This window comes from Lissotriton helveticus, chromosome 8 (assembly GCF_964261635.1).
Source record: "Lissotriton helveticus chromosome 8, aLisHel1.1, whole genome shotgun sequence".
NCBI classification, from domain to species: Eukaryota; Metazoa; Chordata; class Amphibia; order Caudata; family Salamandridae; genus Lissotriton; species Lissotriton helveticus.
Genome location: NC_136069.1, coordinates 1,537,377,583 through 1,537,395,226, shown reverse-complemented (window position 1 = coordinate 1,537,395,226; position 17,644 = coordinate 1,537,377,583). Strand labels below are relative to the sequence as shown.

Sequence of the window (17,644 nt, the reverse complement as noted above, 5' to 3'; positions counted from 1 at the left end):
TTGTGGAGATTTATCAAGCGTGGACAAAGTTGCCAGTAGGTAGTTATAGTTAGGACCAAACTTTCCGTAGTGAAAGTGTTTTTTGTTTTACCAACAACTTTGGAACTGCTTGACAAAATTCTTACTTCCCCTTTTTGGCTGTGTTGAATGTTTCATGGCGATCCGTCAAGGAGGAGCAGAGAAAAAACGGGGGTTCCTAAAAGCATTTCCCCATGTTATGTCTATGGAGATATTTTATTTTTTGAACACGACTACAGCCCGAACTGGCAAACAGAATTCCACCAAATTTGGCAGAAAGCTAGATGTTGGTCCAGAAAGCTTTATTCATTTGGTCTTATGTTATGTGAATTTGTGATTGGTGTAAATCTGTTCAGTAGTTTCAGAGATATTTAAGTTTCAAAAATATAGGTATCTGGGAGCCTAACAGTCTACTGAAACCCTAATGAAATTTGATTGGCTGCCAACACTTCAACCAGAAAGTTTTGGCAGCCATCTTGGGACTCAGTTGAACCAAGTCCCACAAAAAATGTAAAAAACAAAAAAAAGAAAAGGGGGCAGGGTAGAAACACCCTGACCCCCTAGGCCTCTGGGGGGTTCCCACTGGGAACCAGGGGTCTCAGTGGGATCCGTGGATCCAGGTGAAAATGTAAATACAAACGAAGCGCAGACTCCTGCGCTTCGTTCATTATTGGCCCCCAAGTGGGCCAGGTCTCGAGGGTATATGTAACTTTAGGAGGGGGCGCAAGTGCCCCCAACCTGGGGCTTATTATGCCCTGGGGGCCACCACCTCACCTGGGCTTCTTTAAATATTAATGCCTACCCGGGTGTTTAAAGAAAATAAGTGTGGGGCCACACAGAAACACCTGCAGTGCCTGGGGCTGCCAACTCCATGGGGCTTCATTGGAAATTAATGCGGGGAGGCCCGAACGGAACCCCCGCAGGTGCCACCTTCCAGGTGATTTAATGCAAAGAAGTACAGGGGCCTTGCGGACCTCCCTGCAGCCCGGGGGCCGCCATCTCCCCGAGGATTCAATATAAAATAATGCGGGGCATGTGGACCCTCCTGTAGCCCCGAGGATCACACCCTCCCCTTTGCTTTTTAGAGATTGAGTGTAGGGGGGCGTGCTGCCCCCTCGCAGCTGCAGGGACCACCACCTCCCCGGGGCAAATAGAATTAAAGGAGGGGCCACACAGCCCCCTCCTGGAGCTCTAGATGGCCCTGGGGACCGCCATCCCCTAGGGCCGGCTACAGCAATCTCCCGGGTTGCCCACCCCCGGGACATTGCAGTTTGCTATGGCTTGGCGGAAGCAGTGCTCCTGCAAAGCTATAGCAAACTCTGCTCCGCTTTGTGCAAGCAAGAACATTTAAAATGCTCTTGCTTGCACGAAGAGCATCAGAATTGCTTTTAGACAAAGGAAGCTGCATGACTCTTAGTAGCTGTATGCGTGTGTGTTGGCTGTGTGAGTGGCTATATGAGTAGGTGACCAGTTGTATGAGTAGCTGTATTAGCGAGTGAGTGGTTGTGTGAGTGGCTGTATGAGTGTGTGAGTAACTCTATGGATGAGTGAGTGGTTGCGTATGAGTACTTATATGTGTCTGTGAGTTGTTGTGTGGGTGTGTGAGTAGGTGTATGAGAGGTTGTATAGAGCTGTGAGTAGGTGTGTGCGTGATCCAGTGGATGATGTCATCAGTAATGTTATCATTAATTCCATTTGAGATGTCATCTGTGATGTAATCAGTGATGTCACTGACCATGTCATGAGTGATGTAATATTTAAGGCCAGAAGCAGTGCATTGCAAGGGCATAAGTTATAGTTAACTCAGCTAACTATAAGTGCTGAATTTCACTAGTTTTGTACAAGTAAAATCTGAGCCTAACTATAGTGTCCCTGTAACCTTTGTTTTTTTGTGAATTTCTAAGGTTCTTTTAATTCTATTTGCTAACTATAACATCCCTGTAACCTTTGGTTTTTTAAGTGAATTGCTAAGGTTTTTTACATTTTATTTACTAAGTATAAACTGTAAACCTTGAGAGTGTGTGTGTGAGTGAACGTATGAGTGTCCCAGTGGGTGTTTGAGTGTCTCAATTGGTGTGTAAGTGTCTGAGTGGGTTTGGCAGTGGCTGCATAAGAGTCTCACTGGGTGTTTGAGAGGGTGTGTGAGTGTCTGAATGGTTGTCTGAGTGGGTGTGGGTCTTTGTGTGGGTCTGTGAGTTTCTGAGTGGGTCTGTGAGTAAGTACATGAGTCTCTGGGTGGGTGTGTGAGTGAATGAGCCTCTAAGTGGGTCTGTGAGTGGGTGCATTAGTCTCTGAATGGGTCTGTGAGTAGGTGCATGAGTGTCTGAGTGGGTCTACCCTCAGTTTGACTTTTCTGCTCATTCTTCTGCCCTCTGTTTTGCCCTCTTCTACACTGTTTAGCCTTTTCTGAACTTTTTTCTGTCCTCTGTTTTGACTTTTTCTGCTCGTTTTTCTGGCCTCGGTTTTCCCTTTTCTGCTTATTTTTCTGCCCTCCCTTTTTTGCCTTTTCTGCTTGTTTTTCTGCTCTCTGTTTTGCCCTCTTCTGTAATGGGGAGGATGGACATGCAGCTCCCTCCCCGGGTCGATTTTGGCCACTGGGACCCCATTCTCTGGAGCCAGGCCAAAACATATTGCAGGAGGGGGCCCCATCCCTAGGCCGAATTCAGCCCCAGGGACCCCACCCTCTGGGGCCTAGCCACGTCTCCCAGGGCATACAGTCTGCTATGATGTTGACTGCAGAGGGAGCCTCAAGCCCCCTGCGGTCCCAGCCAGCTCCCCGCTTTCTGCAGAAGCTGGCACTGCTCCAGCACACAGGGATCTGATAGAAATGCAGCTATCTGCATGCAGGAGCAATCTTTCATCTGTTTCCAGCAAGCAGGAGCAGTTTGACAACTCCTACTTGCTAGCAGCGTAGTTAGTGTTTGCTCTAAACTTGACAGGAGCTGTTAGAGCTCCAGCCAAGCAAAATAAAACTGCCATCTCCCGAGGGTGGAAGCCTCAGGAGATAGCAGGAGCTGGCCCTGGGGGGTGGCGGTCTCTAGGACCAATACTGGCTCAAGGAGAGGCGGCCCCAATCCTTTTCTTTCCTGAGGGCCAAACATTAAACACTGCACTTGTTTTTTTTCCTTCATTTTCGCAGCAGATGTGCGACCCCGTGGCGATTTCTGAGCATAATGTTTTTTACAAAAATGCTTTTTTGCCCTTGCAGTATGCCAGTAGAACCCCAGGGCTAGGGTGTCAGGGTATTCCTACTCTGTCACCTGTTCTTGTTTTTTAACGTTGACTATTGTTATCCATTTGTAATGTGCAGTGTTCACCTAGCGGGCACCTTGGCACTATCAGAGACCTCCAGTTGACTATGAATGTAACCACTGCTATTCTTTCTTTACCAACAGTAGGCCCCATAAGCTGTGATTAATTTATTTAGGAAAGAGGAACGTGTGTAGATTCTTCCTAAATGTGTTGTTGTGAAGTGAGTGTTTTTCCTTTGCATGAGTGTGCCAGCCCTCCACTACTTGAGAGAATTTGGACTGAGCACTGCCGGTGATTTATCCGAGAAGTGTGAAGACTGGGTATGCGAGATTGCCTCGGGGGTGGAGTTGTCCTTTTTTAGTGTTCACTTCGGGACTGACGCCTGTGCTGACGCTCTAGATGCGCCTTCTATATGCGTGAGGAGGCCCGCCCTCTCCGATTTGGAGTTTCATTGCCGCCGCAGCGAACACTGGTGGTCCGTGTCGCTTTGGTCTTTTGATTGCAGGTAATCGCCTTCTTCCTGTTGCTTCTTGCTCTGTGTCCTCAGGCTTTGTATATGTCACTGCCCTGTGGACCGGGTACAGTTACATGACCCCGCGAGCCAGTACGATAAGCCTGCCATTACGATAGATTTGTCTCCCGGTCTACCGTAGTTTGTCTCTTTGGATGGGGGACATGTTTGACCTAGTCTTTAGAGTTTACTTGGATTATGATAACACGGGGTGATGTTAGATATATGAAGACGCGTTTTGTTCCTTGCCCCCTTTTGACCCTTGTATATCTATTTTGGACGCATTTTTATGTCCTAATTTGGTCCCTTAGATGTTTATAGTGTGGATGGTAGATACAGACATACACTGATATTACTTACCACGGAGTGATGTTTTTACCTCTGTGCGCGCTCCAGTTGCTTGACAGATTTGTGATTATGAACTAGAGGGAATAGAGGGCAGAGGCAGTGTTTTAATGGATGTTTCCCCTTTCTTCTTCCTCCCATGCTTGATGTTCATGCGATGGCAGAAAGTACGTGTATTTAAGCCACGCCTGTCCTTCTCTTGCCTCATCCAAGTGGACGTTCTGCTTAAAGATAAAGGTATGACAGACCCACGATTATGATTGATTCCAGATGTATGGATTTTGTGATAAGACTCCTCTGTCCTGAGTTACACTCGGGATGATGACTCAATAGCTTTTTTGTTATATGTCCATTTCAGGAAGAATTCTTGGTACTGGGGTCAGATAGTGATTCCTGCCCCAGCACCACCCCCCTGTGTGGGTGGGTTGCTTGCTGGCCGCCGATATCTGTCTGAGAATGTGCAAGGACCCAGATGAATAGGTATATTTATTTATTCTTCCTGCTGGGCGACAGGTTCTGAGTCCCTAAACACTGGAATTCATTGTGGATAGATATTGGGTATATATTTTTGGTGCCCTTTTCTGTTCCTTGAGACGTTTGTTTCTTCACAGAGAGATGCGGTTGAAGGTTTCTTCTATAAACACGTTAGTTTATTTAATTCTCTTCTTCTCAGTATGCTTGATTTTTCTTTGCACACTGGTGGATTGTTTTTCTTATATTTTACCTTTCTTTGGCCTTTTGCTTGTTTTTTCACTTATTCGGTGGATATATCAGTAGACCTTGCATTTCCACGCATGGGGGAGATTATGTTATTAATGCAGCTGTGATGTGATTTGAGTATATGTATTCCTACTTGGCGAGTAAGATGATGTAATATATGTACATAATTGTTTGTTGTTACCAGAGTACCCATTGTCCTGATGAAGCCTATATCATCTGGCTGAAACGCGACCGCGACTGCGTCGACACCTTTTGCTTCAATTGGAGTCCCTTGTTTTGATGAAATAATTTGTTTGATTTTTTTCTGATTGGCACCTATGCAAATATAGACTGGGTTGACTCTGTAACCCCCAGGTGCTTTACTCTTGGGACGACCATTGCATTGTGCTCTCATTACAAATGAAGTGGAGGCACTGATCCGAATTAGGATATATATATATATATTTTTTTTATATATATTTTGTGTTTGGGGTACATAGAAACGTGATACTGTAAATGTGATGTATATTTGTATATATGTATATGTGATAGTTTGTAGATAGACTGTCGGTTGTTGTGCTTCCCTTGATGTTCGCTCATATGTGTGTTGATGAATTTTATATGTAATTCCTTCATGTTTAATTTCTGTTTCACAAGATAATTAATTGTTTCTTGTTTGAAAATTAAAATTGGATCAATCCCTTCGGTACCCTTTGTTGCTATTTTTTCATCTTAGGATGTCTCCTGCTCAGGTATGGGAGGGTTAAGTGGGCAGGACCCCTGACCATTTTTTTGCTAGATTCTTCCTAAAGCTCAGAATATTTCCATTTGCTCTGAGGGAGACAGGCAGCTTGTTCTATAGTTGCGCTACCTTGACATGGAAGACTTTCGTGCCTACCCTAGTTTTCTTGAATCTGGGTACACAGACTAGGTTTGCTGATAAAGATCTTAGCATTCTCCCAGGTTTATAGATGCTGAATTTATTTTGAAGAAGTCTAGGTCCTAAACCATTTATGGCTTTATGGACTATACACATGGCTTTGAAAACACTTCTTTCTTTAACTGCTAGCCAGTTCTTTTAGGGTACCTGACGCGGAATTAAATCTTGATTTATTAAGTGCTAATTTAGCAGTCATCGCTTGTATCCTGGGCAGTCTTTTAAGCAGATCCCCTCGAGCTCCCAATAGGAGGGCAGTACAATAATCCAATCTGCTTAATATTTTACTCTACACAAACATTTTCCTTGCTGGTTGTGGCAGCAGAGGAGTTATTTTTCTCAGGTTCCTCATGAAGCCATAGCAAGAAGCTACCATTTTTTTAACATGAGATTCCATCGAGAGTTTCTCATCAATCTGTACTCCTAGATTTCGCTAAGACTGTGCTGTTATTAGATCCATATCAGGGTCAGACATTGTTCAGAAGTTGATACAGAACTTTGCTGGGCTGCCAACACTTCCTGGTTGAAGTGTTTGCAGCCAATCAGATATCAGCACAGGGACTGTCAGATCCCTGGAGGGTCTGGGTGCTTAGATATACAAATTGAGATTATGTTTAATATCTCAAAAACTACTGATTAGATTCACATCAAACTAAAAATGGCTCTTTCTGGACCTAGAGCCACCTTTTTTTGCCAAATTTGGTGTAATTATTTCCAGCTATTCGGGCTGTATATATAAATTATGTGATTTCTGAAAGTAATTTTTTGATGAAAAATGAGGGGGTTTAAAAGTACGATGCAGGTACGCAATGTCAGCATCACATGAACTAATATTAACAAAATGGAATTGTAACACATCCCAAAAGCTAAATTTGTGTATTAACTGTTATCTTGTCATAAATTAGTCAACAATGTACTTGTTATTATTTGTATTTTAAAAGCATTTCCATTTTGTCAAGATCAAATGAATAGTAGGGGCAGGTGGTTTGCGGACTTTTGCCACTGTGTGCTCTGCTTGGAACACAGAGTTTGGCAAAAACTCCGGCAGCCTTCTGATAAAGCAGAGTTTACCGGCACACTCAACCCTAGTGTCAGCAATCCCGCTGTGGGGGACTTACTTGTGTCAACAATCTTGTTCTCCAACGACCCACAGCAGCCAAGGGGACTTCATTGCCCAACCAGTAGTGCACCACAAGGCCCCTTTGCAAAGTGGTTGAGAAAGGGGGCGGGCCTATAACAAAACCACAGCAGTCCTGCTGTAGGGGACTTACTTAAGGCAAAATTAAGGGTTCTTGGCCTCCAACGACCCTCAGCAGCCATGGGGACTTCCTTCTTCAACTGGTAGTGTGTCAGGGGGGCCCTTTCCAGAGTGGTTGAGAAAGGGGGTGGGGCCTCCAACAACATCTCAGCAATCCCAATTGTGGGGGGTTTACTTGTTGCAACAATAGGGTTTTTTGGCATCCCACGACCCTCAGCAGCCAAGGAGACTTCATTAGGGGTGGCCGAGCAAAACTCTGCTCGCTCTCGGAACTCTGTTAGATTTGGCAGAGTTTTTCGGCAACTCATCGGAATTCTGCAGAGTGAAACTCCACGATTACGCTCCGGCCTAATGATTAGTGGATGCAAACACCATGCATGTTAGTAATGATAGACTTTGAACGCTTTAATAACACACAAAAACACAGGTTAATGACAACGTGGAATATTAAAGCCCAGCTCAAACTGAACATATGAAAGAACACCACTCTCCAAACACTTGTGCACTAAAATAATATACTTATCATTTCTCTGCTGCTCAAACTCTTACAGATGAGAATGGAGAGGCAGCCAGGGCACTCTATATAGTGGTGTCATTGCGGGGGCTGACTGTGGTTCGGAGGACAAGCCCAGGATATCCTGGGGCTTTATTCAGGTGCAGGGAAAATGGTTTCCCAGTGCTTGTGGCAGAACTTCTCTCGATGGATGTGGACATCCACTGCACTGCAGCGAGTTGCTATGTCATGCCAGATTTGGGCCCACATTGCATTACTCAGCTGGGTTTCCAGGCACCCATAAAGCTGAATGTACTTTGGGATGATGCCTTTGCTAATGAAGTTTAATTCCTCGTTGGTGAATGGGTGAGGGCTTTCTCATCTAGTCCCTCAGCCATGTTCGGGGTTAAATTAATGCAAGGAGCTATAGAATAGATGAGGGTGGTGTTGAGGTGAAGACAAGATGGCTCAGACTGATCACCAAATAGCCAACTTTCTCTTCCTGTATGCAATTTTCTGTTTGTTGAAATAGGCAACTCTGCCCAAGTGCGGAGGTCTCGGGACAAATGCAGAGGTCTCTTCCCAGTATGTGGGGTAAAACCCTCCACATAGGGTGCAGAACCCTCTGCATGCAAAGAAGATACCTTAACATTGTTTGAAAATGAAAAACAATTGATAAAAGTACAAAACTAATATCGGATTGTTTGTGTATATAACATATGTGTGTTAAGTAAGGTTTAAGTATTTCTTATAGAGCAAGGGAGACCCTATACATCACTTTACTGTTCCTCATTAAATGTTACTTTCTTTGGTAGCGTCTTGGTGAATGACTTTTCAGTTCATGTGATTAAATTGAATGAGTTCTGCAACAGCTTCCAATATTTTTTAAAACAATCCTTTATTCATTTCATCAAAGACTTCAAAATACAGTCAAAGCCAACGCTTCTTGTTCCACAGGAAGGAACGTCCCCAGGACAGTTAATCAAAATTATACACCTTAATTTAAATTAATTTCCAATTATAGAGGTTAAAAATAAACAGTCCAAAGACTGCTTTAAAATATTTATAGCAATAAGTTGTGTTACATCGAAATATATGTCACAAATGGGACAAATGATAGGGAAACATTTTCACCGTATTTATACATTCTTACTCATTAATGAAAGTGCGTAATTAATGCAATTTCATTGTACCAAAACCCCTACTGTACTTCAATTGAAATAATACACATATTGATATTTTACATAATAAATAAAATTTGGGAGGAATTTACATAACACATTTTACACATAACAACTTAATCTTGTTGTAGTATAATTTGATACACTTCCTATGCTAATGCTTTAGCAATTCTTGTATTATTGATTAGTCATATTTACCATGAACTTCTCAATGTAGTCTACAACTCAGTTGGGTGGACATCCATCTGATGTGTGGTATGAAGGTGTAATCAAAATGCTTAATCTTGGATTCACATTGTCTGAAATCAATGAGTCATAACCCAGTGGTGGAGGGCACTAAAAAAACAAGTTAATGCATGTCAGTCACATCAACTTACCAGGCTACTTCAGGATAGTTAACGTATATGACTGTTGATATGATGACTGAATGACTCAAGCCATCATTACGGCAGATATGAAGTTGCTCATATAAAGGGGCCAACTATATTTTGGTTAATTCTAATGTTAATTTTAAAACTCAATATTATTGTAATCTATATTTCTGAATTAGATATTTTAAACTTCAGATATTTTTGTAAGATGATCTTTTGGAATCAATATTTTTGTTATCTTTATTTTAAGTACAGCGTTTTCAATATTATAGTAGTCTACATTTTGATCTTGATACTATAGTAGGTTGATATTTTGACTACAATCATCCATTCACAATTATAGTTAAGCATAGAACCTTTTTTTTCTGAATGGTTTTATTGGGATAGAAAGACCAGCAGTGCAGCTGTACAGTAAATAGTATACAATCCAATCCAATAGGAACTTTTTCAAAGCGCCAGGATACCCTTTGGGTGACAGTTCGCGATATATATGTATGTCTTACATACATACATACATTTTTCCTATTTGTAATTGGTCACAAAATCAACAACCAACCTGAGTCAATTGCTCCTGCAGTAGGAAGTGCAATATACAGAATAGCATATTTGTTTAAACAGAATCAATGGAAGTTCATGAGGTACCAGTGAAAAAATAAATGTATATGCATCATATCATGTCGTACCTTGCCATTTGATTCTTTTGGCGGAAGATGAGCAGTGTCCATGCTGGAGTTCCCCAGTGAGTCTAGGAATCAAGCTAAATCGGTGGTCACTTGGAAGTCTCTCAAGCAACTGTTGATGTTGATCCACATCACAGCTTGTTCTGGAAGGCAATACTTGACATCCCTTTTCTTGAGTTGAGCCAGAGGGCAAGGAAGGCCCTCCATTTCTTTATAGTCTCTGGAGAGAAATCTGCTACAATATGGAGCTGTCCGCCCTCAATGTTGTATGGTGCATGCTTGCCTGCTTCCAAGTGTATCTGCCTGTTGGGAGCATGTCGCAAAAAGCAGGCAATGATGAGATGGGTTTATTCACTACCTGTGCAGGTGGGTGTTGGGCCTGAATTCTGTGCACCCTTTGAATTTCCAGAAGGGGGTTGAAAGAAAGTCTGGTCAACTTAGGGATGGGTTCAAGTAGGAATGCACACGTGTCTGATCGGTCCATCTTTTCCGAGATTCCATAGAATCTGATGTTGACGTGATGAGAGCGGTCTTCCAGGTCGATCAATTTCCATTGTCTGGACAAGCAACTTCCAATTCCACTACTTTTTCCTTTGTTGGTGCAAGACGTTGATCTAAGGTGAAAACTTTCAAGTAAAATAGTCCCATGTAGGTTTTGATGATTTTCACATCCTGGTTAAGGTCTGTAATTTTCGTATCAATGAGAGTGAGTCAAGTGTTGATGGCGGTGAGTTTCTTAAGGATGGTTTTGAGGGGTGCACCCACTTGGGTGATAGAAATCTGCGAGGTAGGGGCGGAGCAGGTTTCCTACCACCAACTATCTCCATAAAAAGGAGTTGTCAAGAGGATTTGCCGGACAACATTAGAGGACGAGGAAAGGCAGACTGTGCAAATATTGTTATAAAGGTAAAGAGCAGAAAGGCGGTATTGCTTACCTCAAGAGAAAAACCAGCTGAATAGTGGAGGGTCACAGCCAATAGGTCAGTATAAGAGGCAAAGCTGGAAATTCGGAGGCAGTGGTCCGATGTAGGCCTGGTGGACAAACGAAAAGGGGGATGGGTGCCCAGTGATTGATGGTAAGTACCCTCAGCCCTCCAAATAGGTCTGGCACAGATAACAACGGGTGGGGATCCATTTCATAACCCCCTGCCAAGGCAGTAGAGAAAGAGTACACTAATAGCAAGGGCCCCCAATAGATGTGGGATATACTGGGTAAGGAGTGGGCCACCATTGTCCATGGATGGGAGAGGTTGCTCCTATTGAGGGTTAAAGATGCCACGAGATGGGGCCGGATGACCCACATTGCCAATCCAGGGGCTGAAACGCCGGTGATGATTGTAGGGTGGTAGCCCATAAAAGGGGGGAAGTAGTCCAAAGGCAGCGTTCCCTGTTGGCAGTGAGTAGCAGGCCCTTATGATCTTACTCAAACCCATTCACTACTGATTCAGTTGGGATTGGGCTACACTTCTGTCCGCAAGCTCTCAGAAGTTGTAGAGTGGTGCGCCACTCATCGAGACTGTAGTGGCAGACCCTTGAGGCTCTTTAAGAGATGAGGGGCCATGGGCGAGTTGGTACTCTGTCGCAGCAGGTGAAGCAGGTGTTGACAAGGCACAGCACCAGTTGCAAGTGATCTTCAGCGGTGGGCCTACAGAGTCTCTGTACCTGTGGAGGGAAGGTGCAGAAATGCTGAAGTGAGTCCAGTGAGTGTTCCTGCGCCTTAGCAGCAATTCATCACTAACTCCACATGGTCAGCATTACTGAAAAGAGGGTAGACATTGCATTTTCTCCCCATTTTGGTGACGGCTCAAGGGGATGGCTCCATCTTGAGCTCCAGCATGACTCCGCCCCCAGAACATTGATATCAGCAACATCCTGCAGACATCTTTGAAAACGGAAGTGGTTAGTCAGAGTGGGAGAGTATTGTGTCTTTTTTGTCTCCCTTTTCCCCATTTTTACCACAGCCTTCATGTCCATGTGCATGTGGCCACTAGTGGAGGTGGTGGGAGATGGAACAGAGCTTCGCTCTTCTTGGATTCCGAGTATCAGGTTTCTTGCATTATGGTTATATAGAGCATCAGATTTTATTTCCATCCATGTGGTTGCATCATTAATGTAAATGTATTGCGACTTATATAGCGCACGTATCACCCGAAGGCATCAAGGCGCTTGCCTTGGGAACCCGTTCTGGCTTTTCCCTGTGAGATAACCCCTACTGGGTATCCCCAGGGTGAAAGCCAGGCATCCCACAGCGGGTGGGCCGCCGTAGTGGAGATTAAGCAACTATTGCCCAGAGTTGCAGCGTGGGACCCCATGATTAGAATAGGCACAGAGGCGAGAATTATCAAGTCCATGGACATTTTGGGCTCAGGACCCTGCCGCGTCGGGAATTGAACCCTGGTCCCGGGCCAGACCTCTGCATCAGGGTCTGCCGCACTAATCAGTGAGCCACACTCCTCCAGTGAGACACAGTTGTATGATATCATATTACCGTAGCCACTGCTCTGGTGGAAATTCAATCATGCCTGTATGCTTGTGTTTATGTGTCTGCCATGTACTATTTCAACATACTATTTTGCAGTGAGAATTTTATGTAGGAGACAGCATGCAAAAAGAGCATTGCATTGCAGTGTACACCTGGAGACATGAGAGCAGGAAAACTGTAGGTCAGTTCTTCAGGTCCTTTGAGATAACAGGTGTTAAGAATTAACTCCACACGAAGTGAGGTGGAAAGGAGTTTATTTCATACCGTATTCTTTTGTGCCAGCCACACGAGTGAAGCTCACCAACATTCCAAGGCAAGCTTCACTCCAACATTCCAAGGTAGGTCGAACCAACAGGGAAGGGGGAGAAGGGAAAAGGGAAGGGGCATACCAAGTTACAACACACCTCCCTCTGTACCAGAAACATCACAACATGAAAGCTTTAGTCAAGCATAACCAAAGGATGTGGGCATAGAGGAAAAGCAAAGGCCAAAACAAGGGAGACCTTGCAATGGGGTCCACCCAGAACGTGCGTTGAAAGGTGAACAAAGCAATATATGCAGAAACTGGAGAGGGTGGAGTGCACATAAGTGGAAACGGGTGCAAGCATTAGAATTGTATAAAAACATTACATACTGTAGTCAGCTTGCCATGCTGGACACCTACGTTGACGTGCAATTCTTCCCATAGTGGAATCCCCCAACACAACTCCAGCATCATCATTGCTAGGAAGTTCAGAAACATTAACATTAGTGCAACGAGCCAACCTGTCCATGCTCCATAAATTCCCATCATCTAGCTCAACAGAATTCCTATGGACCTTTCTGATTTTAAGAGGTCTGGAGAAAGCAGAAGATTTGGACTTTAACAGTGTAGGTTTTTTGACTACCACCCAATCTCCAACTATCCACTCTCTGTTAATTGTGCCCCATTTAGTGTCATAACAATTTTTATACTTTACTTGATTTTCTTTCACTTTCTCTGAAACAATGTCCCTGTCTACCCACACCGGGGACCCTCCATTCAACCAGTTTGGAGTAAGTTTAGAACCTGGGTTTCTGCCTTTAAGGGAAGTAAACGGGGAGACTCCAGACACTGAATTTGGAGTGATGTGAAATGACCACAACATTTTCCTTAGGCTGTCCTCAACTGATCCTTTGGTCGTTATAGCCAATTGAATAGTGTCCTTAAGCATTCTATTAGCCCTTTCCACTAACCCATTGGATTTAGGGGAGTACAGTGGAGATTTGATGTGCACAATGGCTAAACTGTTCAGGAAAACCCTCATCTCCTCCGAAGTGAATTGTACACCATTGTCCGTTATCAACTCACTGGGAATGCCCTCTTTTGAAAAGGTCTCCTTGAGAAACTTGATGAGATGGACTGTTGAAATGGAAGGAACAAACTTAGTCGTTATCCAGTGGGAATGGTAATCTATCAAGACGAACATACATTTCTGAGAAGGACTCAAATGATTCAAAGGACCAATAATGTCCACCCCCAGTTTGTCCCAGGGTTTTGTGGGCACACTGACTGGAATAAGAGGAGCCTTACGGACATTCTTGGATTTGTCGCTGGCCCAACATTCAATACATTCTTTTACTAGCTCTTCAATTAGAGTGTCCATTTTTGGGAACCAATAGTTTTATCGAATTTTGCTTTTGGTCAAGCTTCGTCCGGGGTGACCTTCATGTCCTATCTGTATGATGCGATCTCTCATTCCAGTCGGGGGAATTATTTTATTCCCTCTCCAGACCAGGTCTTCAATTATGGACAACTCGTCCTTCACGCTCCAAAACTCCTGAAGATCCTCTGGTATTTCACTTTTCTTTTCTGGCCAACCATTCACAATCATGTCTTTCAATTTGCGCAAAACATCATCTTCCTGTAGAGATTTCTCCCATTCGATTTTCTTAATGGCCGGAATGTCTATTGCCAGGATGGTTTCCTCCTCCATGTTTCCTTCAGGTTCGTTTTCCAATAGTGGCATACGCGACAGGCAATCCGCCAAGGAATTTTTTGAGCCAGGGACATGCACAATGGTATAGTTGAACCCTTGCAGTCCTAAAACCCACTTGGAGATGCGTGGGGTGGTGTTCTCTAAAGGTTTGGTAGCAAACAACGGGATCAATGGTTTGTGATCTGTTTTCAAACAGAATGGAATACCCCACAGGAAGTACTTGAAATGATGAATAGCCCAGTAGCATGCAAGTGCTTCTTTTTCGATTGTAGAGTAATTAATTTCCGCTGTCTTCAAAGTTCTTGAAGCGAAAGCTATCACTTTTTCTTCTCCATTCACCATTTGAGTCAAAGAGACCCCCCAGACCTTTATTATTTGCATCAGTGGAGAGTGTGGTCTTAGCATTTGTATCAAAAGTGTGCAGGATTGGGGCTTCCGAAATAGCTTCTTTAATGCGTTGGAATGTGTGCTGATGTTCCGTGTTCCATTCGAATTTGGTACCCTGGTTAAGGAGTTCTCTGAGAGGTTGAACTTGGTCAGCGAAGTTCTTCACAAATTTCGACATATACTTAACCAGGCGCAAAAAGGATTTCAGTTCATCTTTGTTCAAGGGAGCAGGTGCAAATTTGACAGCGTCTACCAGGCTGGCCTTGGGTCTGATACCTTCACTTGAAATCGTGTGCCCCAGATACACCACCGTTTCCACACCAATTTTGCATTTGTCTTTCTGAGTCGTTACACCAGCTTTGCTGAGTTTAGACCGAACACCCTCCAAGATTCTGTTGTGCTCACTTTCATTTGCTCCATAGAGTAAGATATCGTCCTGAAAGCAGATTACTTTCTCGAGACCATGCAGGATGTTTTGCATAATACGCTGAAAGACAGCGGCCGCCGATGCGAGCCCAAAAGGCAATCTTGAGAACTGGTATGCTCCTAAAGGGGTTATAAAGGACGTGAGGTGTTTAGATTCAGGATGGAGACCAACCTGGTGGTAAGCCGAGGACAGATCTAAGACTGAGAAAAACTTTGCACCTTGAATGGCCATCAACATTTCATTTATGTTGGGGAGAGGGTGTCTATCCACCCAGATGTTAGCATTCAAATCCCTGAGATCAACACAGAGGCTGATGCCTTTCCCCCCCCCATTTTGCCGCTACTACAATGGGGGCCAACCACTCAGAGCTTTCAATACGCTCTATTATCCTATTCTCCTCCAGTCTGTTCAATTCAAGTCGTAGGGGTTCTCTTAACAGCATGGGGATAGACATAGCCTTATGTACTACTGGCTTCGAATTTGATTTAAGTTTGATTTTGTGGAGGAACCCTTTAAGCTGTCCCAATTTATCACTGAACACCTCTGGCAATTTTTTACACACTTCCATTCCAACCGTAGGCCTATCAATAAGTAACACTGGTTCAGGTGCATTTGGGTCTAATTTGATCCCAAGGTCTTTTTGATGCTTCCACCCTAACAGATTGGACCCTTTTTCTGTGATGTATACTTTTCCTAATGTTGTTCTATCTTTAAAATTTATCTGCATCAACAACATACCAACCAAGGGAATAGGATTGTAATTGTAACCACCTGGTTTAATGTCGGGAGGCAAAAGATTATAGTTTTTATGTCCTGAATTTTGTTTGAAAGATGTTTCATTAATCAGCGTGTAGGGTGAACATGAATCAGCATGAACCTCATATGCAACACTGTCCAGGAAAATTTCACATTCAGGATAGGAATTTACATCGTGTTCACCAATGTTCAACACTTGGAAAATAATGTCCCCTTGCAATGGTTGTTCAGACTCTTGGACCACCAAGTGAGTGGTGCTTTTCTTATCATGACACACTCTCGAAAAGTGACCCCTTTTTTTTACAAATACTGCAAGTGACACCCCTGGCAGGACACTTAACGTCATTTGCCAAATGGTTAGGGTTACCGCACCTATAGCATTTGGGTTTGTTAGACTGTGCGTTATGTTTAATCACCTCAGGATGAGTAGATTTAGATTTTAAATAATTTTGCACTACCTTATGCACACAATTGTCAGTAACCTGTTTTACCTCATTGACATCCTTCTTTTCGCTCATACAGTAGCTAGGGTGCTCAATGCTAATAGCTATACCAATAGCTCTTTGTAAATCCGGAGCTTCAGCTAAAAGTCTTTCCTGGATTTTCTTCTCACATGTGCACCTGACCAACTGGTGCCTGATTAATGACTCAGTGAGCGCCCCAAAATCACAAGTGGCTGCCAAACCCCTAAACACAGCAATGTAATTCTTAACTTTCTCATTTTTCCCTTGGACTCTTAAGAAGAATTTATGACGCTCTAGGACAATGTTAATTCTGTCCCCAAATTGCTCAGCTAATTTTTTAACTGTAATCTCATAGACATCAGGTTGAACAGCCCCATCTCCCCCCACATTGATGTTAGCACCTCCATCTTCAACCTCAGGTAAATCTTCAAACACATCCCTTCCATATTTACCCAAATTGTGAAGTAGGATGTGTTGCTTTCTTAAGGATGAAAATCTATTTCCACCTATTGCAATCAAGTATGACTCGAATAAATGAAACCATTTTTTCCAGGAAATCAGGGGATCACCAGCCTCATCCAAAAATGGTGGTGGCTGGGACATATTTAAAGCAGTCATGGTTGAGAAGAGGAAGAATAAGGAGTGAAAACAGGAATGCAAGTAGCAAGCTGTGAAAAGAGCGATGAGGACAGTGAGAGAAGAAGAATTCAAGAGGAATGACAGAACTAGCAATGAAAGTTCTTCAAATATGTGTAGAAACTAACACAAGGTGGACTAAAAAAAAATATTGTCCTGGGGAACACAACGCTAAATCTGAAGGGAGTATAAAAGTCCATGAGCTGTGCCCATCAGCGAAGAAAAACTGGAAGGCACCTGAGGAGAAAATCTTAACTTGAGCACTCTCTTAAAGCTACAAATTGACATCAACACAGTAGTGGAGTCTCTAATAAGAAGTAGAGATACTAGGTGGGGAAAACTCTCGAGGGTAGATAAATGCTGTGAGGTTCCTTGAGAACGTAGCTATGGAGAAGTCAAAATTAGTTGTCATAACAGTCAATCACCATATCCCTCGACGTCAATCAAAACACTCCACGCATAAGCTGGGCACCAGTCAGAACTAGGCACAGCACACGTAAGAGAGATTTCCAGTTAGCAAATGCCATGAGCAGAATCCGTCGTTGACAGGATAGCCCTCAACCCAGCTGGTAGAGTGAGTGACAATCAACAGTGAAGCTTCCTACCTCATCCGCGTTTATAACAGTCCATGAAATACCTTTTCTTTATGGCTAGGACTGCGCAGACAGACGGCACCACAAGCAAACTGCAGCTTCAGCTGGGAAAGCGGACCCCGCACTTTCCTCGTCAAAATTTCCTCACAAGGGCGGTCCGTCGGAAGGAACTGACGAACAAGGAACGAGAAGGGCG

The 17,644-nt window shown here is 43.6% G+C and overlaps 1 long non-coding RNA gene across 2 annotated transcripts in view; it reads left to right on the top strand.

Annotated features, from left to right (window-relative positions):
- Positions 1-3,671: 3,671 nt before the first annotated feature.
- The window catches only part of LOC144772041 (uncharacterized), a 152,020-nt gene continuing 138,047 nt past the window's right edge, over positions 3,672-17,644 (top strand). The window contains exons 1-2 of one of the 2 annotated variants that reach the window (XR_013599614.1): positions 3,691-3,775; positions 4,291-4,363. This is a non-coding gene — a long non-coding RNA (uncharacterized LOC144772041). Of the gene's footprint in view, positions 3,776-4,290; positions 4,364-17,644 lie in introns of both variants that reach the window. The other variant, XR_013599613.1, reaches the window with a different exon arrangement.